Source organism: Tenebrio molitor, chromosome 4 (assembly GCF_963966145.1).
Source record: "Tenebrio molitor chromosome 4, icTenMoli1.1, whole genome shotgun sequence".
Lineage (NCBI taxonomy): Eukaryota > Metazoa > Arthropoda > Insecta > Coleoptera > Tenebrionidae > Tenebrio > Tenebrio molitor.
Window position 1 is genome coordinate 27,908,361 of NC_091049.1, and position 18,591 is coordinate 27,926,951.

At 35.1% G+C, this 18,591-nt stretch overlaps 1 protein-coding gene and 1 long non-coding RNA gene across 2 annotated transcripts in view; one reads left to right on the top strand and one right to left on the bottom strand.

Moving 5' to 3' along the window:
• LOC138127863 (ly6/PLAUR domain-containing protein 6B-like) overlaps positions 1–18,591 on the top strand; it is a 161,443-nt gene that overhangs the window by 53,984 nt on the left and 88,868 nt on the right. The gene's annotated exons all lie outside the window — the stretch shown is intronic.
• The window catches only part of LOC138127864 (uncharacterized), a 131,745-nt gene continuing 123,977 nt past the window's right edge, over positions 10,824–18,591 (bottom strand). Inside the window, exon 2 of the long non-coding RNA XR_011158461.1 lies at positions 10,824–10,918. This is a non-coding gene — a long non-coding RNA (uncharacterized lncRNA). The remainder of the gene's footprint in view (positions 10,919–18,591) is intronic.

Here is an 18,591-nt window from a genome sequence, read left to right on the forward strand (position 1 = left end):
TTCGTTCAATTGTCAGAATTTATTTCTTGAGGCATTCCTCTTCTCGATGCAAAACGTCGCAATGCAAGAATGAAGGCCTCTGTGGTCATATCTGAGACAAGCTCTAAATGTACTGCCTTTGTTACAAAACAAATCAAAAGACATAAATAACATTTTGATGTTTTAGAGCCTCGCCCCTTTCGATCCTTTATTATAAAAGGTCCTGCATAATCAACTCCTGTTATGCTAAATGGTGGTGCTGGTTTGAGCCTTGATGCAGGCAAATCACCCATTAGCTGTTGCATTGGTTTTGGATTTGCCTTGAAACAAGTTACACAATTTCGAACTGTTTGTTTTACCAGGTTTCTTCCAGAAATAGGCCAAAATCTATTTCTAATTTGAGATAAGAGTAACTGAGGACCTGCATGAAATAGTGCTCTATGTTCGTGTTCTAAAATCAGTTTTGTTAACCTGTGATTATGAGGTAAGATTGCTGGATGCTTTTTATGGAAGTCATATTGAGAGTTGCTAAGTCTTCCGCCAACTCTTAGGATGCCATCATGCAAGAAAGGATTTAACGATAACAGTTTGCTCTTAGTTCGAAGAGGCTTATTTTGTTCTAGCTGATTGATTTCTTCTGAAAAAGAGCCCCTCTGAGCAATTTTGATTAGTTCGTTTGTTGCCGTTGTAATTTCGTTTTCGATGGGAATTCTATTTTCAATTTGGGATGTTGACATTAGCGTTACTGTGCGAACTTCTTTTTTGAAATCAACTGGATCTTCTTGAATTTGAGGTTGTAGGGGAAATTCGTAATGCAATTCGGAAAGAAATGATGGTCCATTCCACCAAACGCTTAAATTTTCTAATTGTCTTGGACTAATTCCCCTGCTTACTAAATCTGCGGGATTTTGTTTTGTAGAAATATACCTCCACAGGTCGTTTTCTGTCAAGTCTTGAATTTGACTCACCCGGTTACTGACGAATGTCTTGAGAATTCGTGGTTCACTTTTGATCCAACATAATGCAATAGTAGAATCACACCATAGAATTGTTGTATCAACTTTAATAGTTAAAGCTGTACGAACCTTTGTGACTAATTTAGCTAACATCAAAGCTGCTTGTAATTCAAGTCTCGGAATCGTCATTCCTTTCAAGGGTGAAACCTTTGATTTTGCACACAAGAGACGTACAACTACCTGTTCATCCTTGACAGATCTTACATAAATACAAGCTCCATAAGAAGTTAAACATGCATCCGAAAATCCATGAAGTTCTAATCTTGTTGGACTATTAATTAAAACATGTCTTGGTATAGAAAGTTCTTGTAAATATTTGAGTTCGCTGTGAAACTTTCTCCATTCAGTGAAGATATTACTAGGTAGAGATTCGTCCCATGTTAGGTTCTCTAACCAAATTTTTTGTAACATTATTTTAGCTTGTATGATACATGGGCTCAATAATCCAAGCGGATCGTAAATTTGAGCTATACAAGACAATATTGACCTTTTAGTCCATCTGGTTGTTGATGGTGTCTTTGACACTTTGCATTTGATAACATCCTCTTGTTGTGACCAAAGAATACCTAACGTTTTTGTATTTGCATCTGAGCCTAAATTAGACATGCTTGAAGTTAAAAGTTTTGGGTCCAATTCCTTTAATGTTGTTGGATCATTTGAGACCCATTTTCTCAAAATTAATCCCCGTGTTTTTAATGCGTTTGTAAGAGTCTTACATATTTGTTGTGCAGATTCTATGCCATCAGCTCCTCCTAAATAATCATCTACATAAAAGCAATTTCTGATAATTTCGGCGATGTTTGGTTGTTCATTTTCTATTTGATTGGCAATTTCAAGCATACATCTAATGGCTAAATATGGTGCCGATGTAGTACCATACGTCACTGTTTTTAATTCATAAATTTGTATTGGTTTAGACGGATCTGCTCTCCAAAGAATCCGTTGTAACAAATGTTGACTTGGATCTACCCATATCATTCGATACATCATTTGAACGTCGCTTGATAATCCATATGTATATTGTCTGAAGCGAAGTAATATTAAAAAGATATCATTTTGAAGAGTAGGACCAACTCTTTGTAGGTCGTTGAAAGAATATCCCGAAGTCGTAGGTGCTGATGCGTCGAATACGACTCTTAGTTTGGTCGTCAAACTATCTTCTTTGAAGACACCGTGATGTGGCAAGTAATATGTTACACCAGAATGATTTGCATTACATAAATTCATGTGGCCCAATGTTTCGTACTCTTCAAGAAACTCTAAATATTTCCCTTTCAACTCAGGGTTTGCTTGAAGTTTGTTTTCTAGTGATAAACAACGTGCTTTTGCCTTTTCATAAGGATCTTCTAGCTTGCTTAATGGTTCCTTTAATGGAATTTTTACGATGAATTTTCCATCTTCATGAATTTTTGTAGTTGAAACAAAATGATTTTCTGTTAACTGATCTTCTTTCGATAATGTTAATGGAGTACTGGAGATGTCTTCTATTTCCCAAAATTGTTTCATTTGAGTATGGATATCGCTTGATTGTAGGAAATAACAGTGTACTGTTTTAGATGATGTCTTCATCTGTAAAGGACCCGAGATTATCCACCCTAATCGTGTCTTTTGAAGTATCGGAGCATCCTTTCCAAGATTTATTCTTCCTACACAAAATAAATCCCACACGTAATCTGCACCTATGAGTAGATCAATTTTAACGAGGATTTGCTAACTTGATATGACTTGGAATTGTTATCTTGGATGTGTAAAGTTTGATAGTTGGCATACAACTTGTCACTTGAGGAACTATCAAACAACTTGCTCTAAAACCAAATTTTACATTTGAGGATTGAATGTCTACGGTGCATGCGCCTGAAATTGTAAGACTCATATCGCTGATGCCTGAAACGACCGTTTTGTCTTCAAACTTTCGAATGTTTAATTTTTTGTGAAGTTCTTCGCTGATATAACTCGATTGTGATGCTGTGTCTAGTAAAGCAATGGCTTCTTTATAATTTCCCTCATTGTCCTTGATGTTAACAACAGCTGTTGGTAACAACACATAGCTGTTGTGCTCTGAATATGACGCAAAGGTTGTGGAATTCGTACTTGCCGAATTGTCTACTGTTGTTCTAATTTCCTTTTTTTGTAAATGAAGAAGGGAATTATGTTTGCCTTTGCATTGTTTACAGTATCCTGATTTGCACGTTGCGGTGTAATGACCTCCTTTGAGGCAATTAAGACATAGCTTCAGTTCTTTGATCTTTTTTATCCTGTTATTGATATCTAAATTGAAAAAAGCTGTACATGAATATATGGCATGATGTTCATTACAAACAGGACAACTGGATTCTGTGAATGTTATAAATGTTTTGTTTTCTTTCCTTGCTGGATTGTTGAAATTTGTTCTGAATTTTTGTGCTTCATTTTGATCTATGGTTTCTAATAAGTTTGCATGAGTTCCAAGGAAAGTTTTTAACTGATTTAAAGTGGTACAGTGGCGGCCAAAATAAAGTAGGACAAGTCTTATTAAGAAATTTAGCCAAAATTGAGTTTTGTAAACCGGGATTACAATAATAAATAAATAAATATTTTCATAGTAACCATAGAAAGGGCAAGCAAATTTACATTAGCGAAAAAACATTGTCCTACTTTATTTTGGCCGCCACTGTACATTCTTTTGTGATTGTATTGTTCCCATTCACGACTGGTTCTATTATCTAACTTCGTAGTAATCATGTAGATTATCAACGTATCCCACGAAGAGACATCTTCACCTAACGATACCAGTGCTCTCAAATGCTTCCAAGTATCGTCAATGAGTTTTCTTATTTTTGAAGCAGATTCCTTTGTGATTTTTTCTAAATTAAAAAGTCCTTTGATGTGGTTGTCAATCAATAATCTTCGATTATCATATCTTTCACATAACAACTGCCATGCTGCACCATAATTTTCTGCTGAAAGTTCCAATGATTTGATGACTTGAGCTGCATCTCCTACTAAAAAGGATCTCAAATACTGAAATTTTGTGATTTCTGCCACACTTGTATTGTTGTGAATTAGCGCGGAAAACGTATCTCTAAATTCTAACCAATTGTCGTATTGACCATTAAACTTTGGTATATCAATTTTTGGTAATCGCACAGATTGACCGACATTTATGGCATTATTTTGATTTATTGATACACTGGAATCGTCTGTAGTGATATTAGCTTGATTTGCAGAATTTATTATTCTTTTTGCCATCGCCACGGTTCTGTGATACGACGCTGTGAATTGTATCCTTTTTTCCACTTGCTTTTCAATTTCACTGTCTTCTACTTTAAGAATAATCTTCATATGATAGTCATCAAATTCTCGAATAAGATTTTCTACTTCGATTAAATATTGATTTAGCTCGAATATATCTTCTTCCTTTGCTTCGGAACTTGAAATTCTGTCAACTAGTCGTTTGAGACCAATTAGTTTTGATTTTACATGCCCTCTTTGTCTCAATAAAGTAGTGAGTTCAGCCATTGTACAGACGAAGTAACACAGTTAAAAGAAGACCACTTACCTTTACTTCCTTGTTTGCGATTTGCACAATTAATGCACTGATGTATCCGGCGCTCGAAGGACCACAATGATGCTGATAAGGCAATGGTTTGCCTTTTGGTTAAATTACACTTTTTTTTGTTATTGAAAATTGCACAAATTTATTGACATATATTTTTCATTCTACTCTGCTTTCTTGATTACAACCTTTTTTTACATAAAAAAATGTAACTATGCAACTATGGACATCAACAAATATGTTACCAAACAAATCGGAAACCAAGGGTACACAAATTACTCCTTAATAATGAATAGAAATTGGGAACATTTTCGAGTGTCAATCTAATTTCAAAGTAATTAACAGAGGTGTTCCACAAGATAACATTTTAGGACCCCCTTCTCTTTCTTGCTACACTGCAAATTCGTTTCACAAAGTAATACAATTTAAATTGATTGTTGTGGAAACTCTAAAAATTCCAATATTGAGAGAATATCGAGAAAAACTGAAATAATTACAGTACTGACCACATATTTCAGATTTGTTTAAATGAACAAACAGTTCTGTTTTCTTGGTTAACTAAGCTTTCTATCCTTGCGTTTAGTTTCTAATTTTTTCTCTACTTTATCATCATTTAAATTTCAACATACTGTATCAATTAGGAAATTATTTAATACAATACATTTTAAACATGTCTCTGACCTGGATCCCTACACAATAAATTGAGGCAGAAATTAATGAGAAGGATATTGTTTACAATATTATTAACTTAGTTGTTTTGATACATTTAAAGTGAAATTGTGAACATTTTTGAATTTATCATGATGTGTTTGTTTCACTTCGTATTGAGGAAACCAAACAAAGAAATAAATTTGTAAAACACAGTTTCGGATAAGTGTAATAGTTATTTACAGTAAGAGTGAGGAAGGCAAAGCTTTCGTTCACGCGACATTGGGTGTTCGTCCACGAAGCAGAACTGAGTTCACGATACAATCCAAGTGAACGAAAGCGGCTTTAACCTCGAGTGCTGTATTTGGTTTTGTTTGATACCTCTTCAAAAAGTGAGTCTGTAACTTTGTATTCAATACTTTAAATAAAAATAAATCAATAACGTTTAAATGTTTATTCGAGAATTTATGAAACATTAATCCACATTAAAAATTTTATGTGTAGGTAAATGATCAAGCTAGATATTGACTGGAACTAAATGGAACAAAACAGCAGAGAGACAAATGCTCAATTATGATGAAAAATTAATAACAAAATTCTCCTGTGGTACAAATTTACGACAAAATCTGATTTTTCGTTAAGAGGATGTGCTACGAACATTGTATTGCAAGTAAATTTAGTGGTCCCTGAGGTGTGCCACAACGTAAATAATCAAATTAACTATTTAGATAAAATAATCATTTTGTGACCAAAAATTTCAGTTGGCAATTCGTTAAGATTTCAATTATCAGATGTCAGTCTTAAAAGTTAGGTTAGTAGTTTTGAGAACGTTGAAATCTTGGTTTTCACAAAGGTGTGAATTATGTGTGACCTGTCGGTTGTCAAAGAATTTCCTCACCTAGTGCAATGAAACAATGAGATTTAAAACTCCCGCGCCTTTATTCAAAATCGATTCAACAATCAATAGTCAGAGAGGTTATGTTGGGGGGCTCTTATTGCCAAGGGGTTTAATTTCATGCACAACAGACACACGATAGGGACAAAAGTGCAAATCTTTTTAAGGAGAAGCTGAACTGTACCAAATGATAGGTTAGTTTCTTGGGATAATTTCCGGATGGATTTATTTTGGGTTTCTGCAATTCAATAAATAAATAAAAATAAATTACGCTAGGAAATCGCAATGTCTGCGGATTATAACGTACAGCCTCGCTTCGATTTCCTCTTGATTACGCTCGTCGTAGATCAAATTGTCTTCAGTGTCTCCAGAAATGCTCAACAAACTCGTGATAAACAGCTTGCACAATTTCATTTGAAACGTGAGGTGTCGTGTCGAGTAAACCGCTTGGTACGTTGGCGCAGACAGCGTGAAGCTCACGAGGGGAATCGTCATTTTGAAAATGACGAAAAGAATTTTGCCCCACGTGGTAAACAACTCGTCAAAAATGGATCTGATAAACGCCAGTCCCTTGTCGCGGTCGTCTGCAAAAACCAGTGCACAATAGGATGAGAGATGTGCACGTGACGGCAACACCGTTTATCCACTTTGACAAATTCGCAATATGACTTCTGGTTTTGTCGCCGGGAGAATCCAAAGGCCACAACTCGATCACCTTCATCACCTCTTCAACCAGATCGTTTTTGAGCAGAAGGACAAGCGTGGCGTGGTTTTGAAAATTTTATTTAACAAAAATATAAATGAGTAAAGCAATTTAGTCTAAATTATTTTCTGTTAAAAACTAATAATAAAATTAACAAAGATCAGCACTCTCTTCATGCAAAACACACGATACATTATAATTTGTGAGGTGGCTCCTGTGTGCTCTGCGTCTACGCTCAAAGTAATATAGTTCCATTCACCAATAACTTTCTGGTGCATTTGAGGGCGGTGAATTGAAATACGACTAATAGACAAGTGACTCGCTGAATAAATACATACATTCATGAACGTGAACAGCAATATCAGAATTTGAGTTGCGAACTATGTGATCCCCTGTTAAATTGAACCCGACACGATATCCCTGGGACCTCTCAATCCACCCTGGTCTAATATAGAGAAAACAAAAGTGGAAAGGTACTAACAGAGTTACAAGGGTATTTCTCTTCACGTGTCAGCTGTTTTCAATGATCCATGTAAATATGACGCGGCTCTTTGTAGCCAGCTCCGGATCACAGCTAATTGAGAGCGATGGACACGGTAGCATCCCCCGACCGCGTGCGCCCCAAGGAACGAATGATGAACGAAGATGTTTTAAAACAATTTTAGAATAGATCGCCTTGGCGAAAGCGCGTTTCCCCAATCGATAAATACAAGAAGATCACATACTTCGCGATTAGAAATTTACACTAATTAAATGTAATATTGTGAAGGTAGTCTTGTTATCATCGAGTTATCAAAGAAAGAAATCTACCTTTATTTTAGTGCGATAAAGAATTAATGTGTACAATTATTATTACCCTAGGTTTTCTACAACATGCACATTTGTATCAATGAAATCTGAGTTTTATTTTCGTAACAACATTTACTGAACTATTCTTTATGTATTAAATATTAATCAACGATGAAAAACATTTTTGGTTGTTTTGGTGCGTCTAATGTCTGAAGTGTTTGGGTTAATTAATGGTGTGTTGAATAAAAAATAATTTGTTTCACTTCATATTGAGGAAAAGTGAAACGAGAGAGTAGAGACTCTGGTATATCTATAAAAAACAAAAATGTTGTAACACACTGCAAATGATAATAAACACGAACATTTCTACTCACAAAAAGTAACATGCGATTGTTGACCACGAAGTTTTCCGAAAATTTTACATTAATAGGTCTGATGGCTGTAGTAAGAATCGTTAGAAAAAGTTTCTTATTTTTCATATTCCAGGTGTACCATTGCAAGGTGGTCAACTCGAGAAAAATTTTCTCCGACTGAAAAATATGCCTAATTAATATTTCTTGTCCTATTGAGATATTTACCTCATCTTCTAAGACATGTCCTGCAGTAATGACACAATAAGTGTTTGCAAGAAGAAGAACGGAAAGTACATAGTTAGGCCACCATATCACTTCCTGTAGATTATAAAAATTATAGTTATTTTGAGACAATCATTGTCAATCCATTCACATACCTGTAAAAACGCAAAAGCGTAACTTAGAGCAAAGATGATAATACCAATAGCAAATGGCATTATGAGATTGCTCATAGTCATAATAATGAAAGTGTTTTGTTGCCACCTGGAAATGAGGTAAATAAGTTAAGTCAATGTGATTATCAGAGGTGTATGATAAAAGTTAAAATGAAGAGAATTACCGGATGAAATCGCAATGTCTGTCGATGATAATTTTCAACTGAGTTTGGATCGACTCTTGATAATTGTGGTCATATATCAAATTTTCTTCTGTACTGCTCAACGTGCTTGCCAAGCTTCTAATAAACATCTTGAACAATTTCATTTGCATTGTGATGTGCTGCGTTACGTAAAACACTTGGTAGGTAACGGCCGGTATCGTAAAACTCGCCACGAAAAGCGTCATTTTGAAAAAAACAAACGCGAACTTGCCCCATTGAAAAAATATCTGGTCGAGTACGTGGTGAATAAACTCCAATCCATCATTTTCATCACTTGAAAAAAAGACTGTGGCTGCACATATTAGACAAACGGATGTGTTGGTGGCGACAAATATGTTCGCCCATTTTGACAATTTTCTAATTTCGTTTTTGGTTTTTTCGTCAGCGGAATCGACGCGCCAGAAGTCGATCACATCCATGATATCGTCGATCATACCGTTCTTGACCAGAAGAACGCTGGTGACAACTAAAACCTAGAAGTTGTCGATTTAGACAATTGCCATACATTTTACCGAATATTACTGCGCCCATTTGAAAGAAAGCTCCTCCAGAACTCAATAGTTTAGTCAGGCTCGGCGACGAAATGAAGAAATAAATTTGCAAAACACACAGTATCGCATAAGCGCAAATCATCAATTTCATGATTATTTGGACGACCTTTAAACGAAAAATATCGTCGCCTAAAATGCGAACTATTTGCAAGCAGTCTAAAAAAATTGAAGAAAAATGATTAGCGGTATGATATTGACCATAAATTTTTTACCATTTTGATAACGAGGATTCACGATGGTAGCAGTTGTAAAAAACCAGTTAAGACATTGAACCATTAATCTGTTTTGTATGGATTGCATAACTGTTTGTTTAGATGTTTAGAAGATATTACGTTCTTTCTTTTAAGGCAGGTACGTACCTTGAATAAACATAATGAATAAGTTACCAAACAAAACGGCGAATAAGTGGACACAAATTAATCCTTAATTATGATTAGAAATTAGAAAATTATTCGTCAGTGTTCATCTAATTTTAAAGTAATTAACAGAGGTGTTCTCGTTGCTAGGGAAAGGAACAATTTTTCATTCCTCCCCGAAGGAAGGCAGCCTGCTGAGGCTTTCCAGAGTCTTTTCAGCCACACTGACGGGAAGAAGGATGGGTGCTGAAGGAGGTGGAAGTGTTTTGTGGGGTGAATACTGACCCAGCAGTCGCCTTATCTATGATCACGATGTGATGGTGTAGGAAAACCCCAGAAAAAACCCATACCAGGTCAGGCGGTCCCGGGATTAGAACCCGGGACCTCCCCAATGCAAAGTGGCGCGCTAGGCGCTTGGCCACGATGCTCGGTGTCGTTGTCATATGTGCAATGATTTTAAATTGTGCAATTCTGACCAACATATTGACTGAGAACATATTTTACAATAGTTTAAATGGAAAATCTCTTCTGTTTTCTTGATTACCTATATGCCATTCACGATGTTTTGGCATAAGGGGAGGCCATGGAAAAAGTCCATTTAAGTTGGCAGTAAAGCTGTCTGTTGAATTAGGTTATTTTTTTTCTAAGTTTGAGGTTATAAACTGCGTCATTGTCTAGTGCATTGTTGTCAGTTTTACTAGTTTGCAATATAAAATACTCACACATTTTTAATCCAATTTAACAAAACAGGAAACTGACTTGAACAGACTACAGAATAGTAGGGACCGGGACCGAAAGTTAAAGTGGCTCCTGTTAATTTATGCACCACTTAGATAACCCACCTATACAGTGTCTTAACCGACCAGTTAGTAACTTCTCAATGAATTTTTCATTTTAACCAAAACATTCCTAAAACTAGATTGTATAAAATCTTGTACCTACTTATTAAGCCTTACTTTATTCCAATCTTTCTACAAAATATTTACACACCCATCGTCTATGACAAAAAAGAACAAAACTATTCAACTTCCATAATTTCATTAGAAAATTCTAAATCATCATTACCTGCATCAAAATCCCAATCAAATTCCGAGTCAGATTCTCCTAATAAAATTATTAAAGGAAGAACGTTTTCAAATGAAAGATTTCACATTAATTTTGCCCAATCTTCCGAAATAAGTTCTTTACAATATCTACAAAAATGTTGGCAAATTTCAGGAGTACATTTCAAAATAGACTCAAGCCATAAATTCACAACTTTATCGCGAAGTTGTAATAGGTCTTACAAAACCCCTGTGCCATTTCAATTGGGTCGTTGATTCACTATCCGTGCTACATATTTATCTTGTACTCACTTACGATTTAATTTATACACAAAAAAAAAACTTGACTTCATTGTAACTTACTGAAAATATGTTCTGCAGTCTAATACAAACACCATCAATACGTTTTAAAGTCGCTTAATTATGATTACGGTAAATTCGGCAACATGTTACTTTCATTTTGACAGGTCCGCATGTCAGGCACTTTAGTGACAGTAGAGATGACAGAAATCAAACATGTATCCAACGTTAAAAAAGGAAATCATAGCCTCCCCTTATGCCAAAACATCGTGAATGGTATATAAGTTTTCTATGCTTGCGTTTAGTTTCCAATTTTTTTCTCTATTTCATGATAACTTAAATTTAAATATGATACTGTATCAATTAGGAAATTAATTAATGAAATAAATTTCAAACATGTCTCTGATCCTACACACAATAAATTGAGCCAGATTACTGTTTATATATTTTTGTACAATATGAAAATTAACGAAGAAAAATATAGACTTACTTGTTTCGATATATTTAAAGTGAAACAATGAATATTTTTGAATCTATTATGATGTGTTGAGGAAACGAAGCAAAGAAATAAATTTGGAATACACAGTATCGGATAAGTGTAAAGTATTATTTTGACAAATTGAACACAAGAAGTACCACTGCCTAGTATGTGGGCTATCTACAAAACTCAGTGGAAAATTGTTTACTGTATGGAATTGGCCTTACCGTTTTGAAGATTTTGACGACGGTAATTCGATCTGGAAAGAAATCTTTCTTCACACAAATTAATTAATCAATCAAGCCACAATAAGAGAGCACTTAAACCATGTTTTGAACCTGTTATAAATACTTAAAATACACTGCTTTCAACTAATCTTTATATGAGAGCTAATGATTTGGGACATCGCAGAATTTGACACTCCATTTTGGTCGACACTAAACCACAAACTAAACCACCTTCATGGTCGTTAAGCCGTCAGCCAGTTGTAGCCTTTATTCGAAAATGTATGAAACATTAATCTACATGTATAATTCTATGTGTAGCTAAATGATCAAGCTATATATTAACTCAAGCCAAATGGAACAAAACAGTAGACAGATAAATGGTCAATTATGATGAAAAATTCATAAGAAGATTCTCGAATAACTTGACGTCAGTGTGGACATTTTTGAAGCGTTGAACTTAGTACAAATCCCTTTAAGAGCAAGTCGGTTTTGTGGAGCTTTAGGTGTGCCACAAGGTACCATATTATCACCTCTTCTCTTTGTTAGAGCGCAGATTAAAGCACGTATTTTAAATTGTACTAGAGTCGCCAAAAACGTAATCGGCGAAGGTATAATTAATTTCTTTTTTTAAAACAATTTGCTACACTTGAGGGAAATATCACTGTTAATGTTTCTCATATTCCACTTGAATTGATCATTATCATTATCATTATCATCATTGTTATTGTGACCATTACAAGACTAAACCTCGATGTCAGTTCATAAATAAAGTAGGTAGTGAAAATATCTGATTAGATATTCATTTAGATAAAAAGGAAAGCAATGATGTTCAAAAATTACTTACGTGACGCATGTTGTAAGGTTTTGGACTCGTGAGCCACGTGGCCACGTGCTTTGATGTCCAGATAAATTGTGCAATGAGTTGTGAAGGAGAAAAAATCATTTGTGTTCAGGTTTTGAGAATTTTATTTAACAAAAATATGAATAAGTAAAATAGTATAGCCTAAATTATTTTCTGTTGAAAACTAATAATAAAAGTAACAAAGATCAGTCCCCTGCCCTCTCTTTCACGCAAAACACACGATGCATTATAATTTGTGAGGTGGCTCCTGTGTGCTCTGCGTCAAAGTAATATACATAGATCCATTCACCAACAACTTTCTGGTAAATTTGAGGGCCGTGAATTGAATTAATAATAGATAAATGACCCGGTGAATAAATACATAAATTTATGAACGTGAACAGCATTATCAGAATCTGAGATGCAAACTATTTATGTGATCCACCCCTCTTCACATGTCAGCTGATTTCAGTGATCCATTTAATATGACGCAGCTTTTTATGGCCTGCTCCGGATCACAGCCAATTGAGAGCGATGGACACGGTAGCTTCCCCCGACCGCGAGGGCCCCAAGGAACGAATGATGAACGATGATGTTTTAGAACAATTTTAGAATAGATCACATTGACAAGAACGTGTTTCCCCAACCGAAGAATGCAAGAAAATCACTATTTAAATTTTCCTACAGAGCCAACAATATCTCTAATTTCTGAAAACCCAATTTTAGTTCAATCCTCTCCTAATGATTATCATGGAAAATACACTAAACACAAAGATAGTTCTTGGTTACAGTAAACACATTAGTGTAAATATATTGAGTGAACAATTATTACCCGAGGTTTTACATGTAAGTATATTTGTTTCAATGAAATCTACTGAACTATCTTTTAGGATTGTTAAATATTAATCAACGATGGAACACATTCTTTTACATAGTGGGTTCTGGTGCGTCTAAAGTGTTTGAGTTCATTAATGATATGTTGTTTGTAAGAAGAAGAACGGAAAGTACATAGTTAGGCCACCATATCACTTCCTATGGATTATAAAAATTATAGTTATTTTGAAACAATCATTGTCAATCCATGCACATCATACCTGCAAAAAGGCAAAAGCGTAACTTACGGCAATGACGATTATACCCATAGCAAATGGTATTATGAGATTACTCGTAATCATCAGTGCGTTTTGTTGCCACCTGGAAATTATGTAAACAATTAAGTGAATCTGATTTATCAGAGGTGTTAAAATGAAAAGAATTACCGGATGAAATCGCAGTGTCTGTCGATGATAATTATCAATTTAGCTTGCGTTTCTTCTTGATAATTATCGTCATGAATCAGATTTTCTTCTGCACTGCTCAAAGTGCTTGCCAGTCTTCTGATAAACATCTTGAACAATTTCATTTGCATCGTGACGTGCTGCGTTACGTAAAACACTTGGTAAGTAACTGCCGGCATCGTGAAACTCGCCAGCAAAAGCGTCACTTTGAAGAAGACAAACGCGAATTTGCCCCATTGGAAAAATATCTGGTCGAGTATGCCGCGAACAAACTCAAATCCATCATTTTCATGACTCGAGAAAAAGATTGTGGCTACACATAATAGACATACGGATGTGTTGGTGGCAGCAAATCTGTTCGCCCATTTTGCCAATTTTCTAATTTCGATTTTGGTTTTTTCGTCAGCGGAATCGACGCGCCACAAGTCGATCACATCCATGATATCGTCGATCATACCGTTCTTGACCAGAAGAACGCTGGTGGCAACTGAAACCTAGAAGTTGTCGATTCAGACAATTGCCGTACATTTAACTGAATATTACTGCGCCCATTTGAAAGAAAGCTTCTCCACTACTCAACAGTTTTGACAGGCTCGGCGACGAAATGAAGAAATAAATTTGCAAAACGCACAGTATCGCATAAGTGAAAAGAATCAATTTCATGATTATTTGGACGAATTTCAAACGAAAAATGTCGTCGCCTAAAATGCGAACTATTTGCAAGCAGTCTAAAAAAATTGAAGAAAAATGATTAGCGGTATGATATTGACTATACAATTTTTACCATTTTGATGACGAGGATTCATGATGGTAGCAGTTGTAAAAAACCAGTCAAGATATTGAACCAATAATCTGTTTGGTATGGATTGCATAACTGTTTGTTTAGATGTTTAGAAGATATTTTGTTCTTTCTTTTAAGGCAGGTACGTACCTTGAATAAACATAATGAATATGTTACCACTCAAAACGGCAAATAAGTGTACACAAATTAATCCCTAATTATGATTAGAAATTACAAAATTATTCGTCAGTGTTCATCTAATTTTAAAGTAATTAACAGAAGGTGTCCTACAGAATTGCATTTTAGGACCCTTTCTCGTTGTCAAGGAAAGGAAGAATTTTTCATTACTCCCCGAAGGAAGACAGCCTGCTGAGGCTTTCCAGAGTCTTTTCAGTCACACTGACGGGAAGATTCGGGATGGGTACGGAGGGGACGGGTGCGGAAGGAAGGTGGTATGGTTTTGTGGGGTGAATACTGAGTCTTTTCAGTCACACTGACGGGAAGATTCGGGATGGGTACGGAGGGGACGGGTGCGGAAGGAAGGTGGTATGGTTTTGTGGGGTGAATACTGACCCAGCAGTGGCCTTATCTATGATCACGAAGTGGTGGTGTAGGAAAACCCCTGAAAAAAACACATACCAGGTCAGGCGGTCCCAGGATTAGAACCCGGGACCTCCCCAATGCAAAGTGGCGCGCTAGGCGCTTGGCCACGATGCTCGGTGTCGTTGACATATGTGCAATGATTTTAAATTGTGCAATTCTGACCAACATACTGACTGAGAACATACTTTACAATTGTTTAAATGGAAAGTCTCTTCTGTTTTCTTGATTACCTAAGTTTTCTATGCTTGCGTTTAGTTTCCAATTTTTTTCTCTATTTCATGATAACTTAAATTTAAATATGATACTGTATCAATTAGGAAATTAATTAATGAAATAAATTTCAAACATGTCTCTGATCCTACACACAATAAATTGAGCCAGATTACTGTTTATATATTTTTGTACAATATGAAAATTAACGAAGAAAAATATAGACTTACTTGTTTCGATATATTTAAAGTGAAACAATGAATATTTTTGAATCTATTATGATGTGTTGAGGAAACGAAGCAAAGAAATAAATTTGGAATACACAGTATCGGATAAGTGTAAAGTATTATTTTGACAAATTGAACACAAGAAGTACCACTGCCTAGTATGTGGGCTATCTACAAAACTCAGTGGAAAATTGTTTACTGTATGGAATTGGCCTTACCGTTTTGAAGATTTTGACGACGGTAATTCGATCTGGAAAGAAATCTTTCTTCACACAAATTAATTAATCAATTAAGCCACAATAAGAGAGCACTTAAACCATGTTTTGAACCTGTTATAAATACTTAAAATACACTGCTTTCAAATAATCTTTATACGAGAGCTAATGATTTGAGACATCGCAGAATTTGACATTCCATTTTAGTCGACACTAAAGGACAAACTAAACCACCTTCATGGGCGTTAATCCGTCAGCCAGTTGTAGTCTTTATTCGAAAATGTATGAAACATTAATCTACATGTATAATTCCATGTGTAGCTAAATGATCAAGCTAGATATTAACTCAAATCAAATGGAACAAAACAGTAGACAGATAAATGCTCAATTATGATGAAAAATTCATAAGAAGATTTTCGAATAACTTGACGTCAGCGTGGACATTTTTGAAGCGTTGAACTTAGTACAAATCCCTTTAAGAGCAAGTCGGTTTTGTGGAGCTTTAGGTGTGCCACAAGGTACCATATTATCGGCTCTTCTCTTTGTATATAGCGCAGATTAAAGCACTTATTTTAAATTGTACTTGAGTCACCAAAAATGTAATCGGCGAAGATATAATTTCTTTTTTTAAAACAATTTGTTTCACCATCACAAATAATTGTCTCTGCTTGCTACACTTGAGGGAATTATCAGTGTTAATGTTTCTCATATTCCACTTGCAATGATCATTATCATTATCATTATCATCATTGTTATTGTGACCATTACAAGACTAAACCTCGATGTCAGTTCATAAATAAAGTAGGTAGTGAAATTATCTGATTAGATGTTCATTTAGATAAAATGGAAACCAATGATGTTCAAAAATTATTTTTGTAATTTGCCTCCATTTTGATTCTCTAATAGACATATTAACGAACGCGACGTCATCATCTGGGATGTCCTTATAGCATTATTTCACGGAACATTTTACGAAAATTTTTACGTTGACAAAGCTTGATCCCTCATGCATGTCAGTTTAAATTACAAAATGTGCAAAGAATTATTTATCAGGATTTATCAGGGAACAAATTCGCGACCGTATTTTTGGCAATTTCACGTATTTCAGCGGGCGTACATGAAAGATTATCTTTCATATTCGTGTTTTGTGACAAAATTTGAATAAAACAAAAGGCGACTTTGAAGACTTGATCAAATTTTCACTTTTAAAATAAGAAATTACCAACCGCCACAAAAATCCCTAAATCGAGGAAAGTAAACATTTTTGTTTAAAAACGGCTTAAAAAGGGCAAATTACAAAAAAGAGTATAAAAAACACGTTTCATAAGACCATGAAGCACTCATTCTTTAAAATAACCCGTGGCTACGCCACTCGTTTTTTAATCTTGAATTCGTGCTTCAAGACTGGTCTTATGAAACTTGTCTTTTAATATACTATTACGTGACGCATGTTGTAGGGTTTTGAACTCCTGAGCCACGCGGCCACGTGCTTTGATGTCCAGATAAATTGTGCAACGAGTTGTGAAGGAGAAAAAAATCATTTGTGTTTTGGTTTTGAGAATTTTATTTAACAAAAATATAAATGAGTGAAGCAATTTAGTCTAAATTATTTTCTGTTGAAAACTAATAATAAAATTAACAAAGATCTGCACTCTCTTTCACGCAAAACACACGATACATTATAATTTGTGAGGTGGCTCCTGTGTGCTCTGCGTCGACGCTCAAAGTAATATACATAGATCCATTCACCAATAACTTTCTGGTGAATTTGAGGGCCGTGAACTGAAATAATAATAGATAAATAACCCGGTTAATAAAGACATAAATACATGAACGTGAACAGCATTATGAGAATCTGAGATGCAAACTATGTGATCCAGCTCTCTTTACGTCTCAGCTGATTTTAGTGATCCATTTAAAATGACGCAGCTTTTTATGCCCTGCTCTGGATCACAGCTAATTGAGAGCGATGGACACGGTAGCTTCCGCCGGCTGCGAGAATCCCAAGGAACGAATGATGAACGATGATGTTTTAGAACAATTTTAGAATAGATCGCATTGACGAGAACGTGCTTCCCCAATCGAAGAATGCAAGAAGATCACTATTTAAATTTTCCTACAGTGCCAACAATATCTCTAATTTCGTGGAAAATAAACTAAACACAAAGATAGTTCTTGGTTACAGTAAACACAATGGTGTATATATATTGAGTGAACAATTATTACCCTAGGTTTTCAACAACATGTACATTTGTTTCAATGAAATCTACTGAACTATTCTTTAGGCTTGTTAAATATTAATCAACGATGGAACACATTCTTTTACATAGTTGGTTGTTCTGGTGCGTCTAAAGTGTTTGAGTTAATTAATGATGTGTTGAATAAGATATAATTTGTTTCACTGCACATTGAGAAAAACTGAAATGACCGAGTAGACACTCTGGTATATCTATAAAAAAACAAAAATATTGTAACAAACTTCAAATGATTATAAATATGAAAAAGTTCACTTACAAAAAGTAACATGCGATTGTTCACCACGAAGTTTTCCGAAAATTTTACATTAATAGGTCTGATGGCTGCGGTAAGAATCGTTAGAAAAAGTTTCTTATTCTTCATATTCCAGGTGTACCATTGCAAGGTGGTCAACTCGAGAAAAATTTTCTCTGACTGAAAAAATATGCCTAATTAATATTTCTTGTCCTTTTGAGATGTTTACCTCATCTTCTAAGAGATGTCCTGCTGTAATGATACAATAAGTGTTTGTAACAAGAAGAACGGAAAGTACATAGTTAGGCCACCATATCACTTCCTATAGATTATAAAAATAATAGTTATTTTGAAACGATCATTGTCAATCCATGCACATACCTGTAAAAAGGCAAACCCGTAACTTACAGCAATGACGATTATACCCATAGCAAATGGCATTATGAGATTACTCGTAATCATCATTGCGTTTTGTT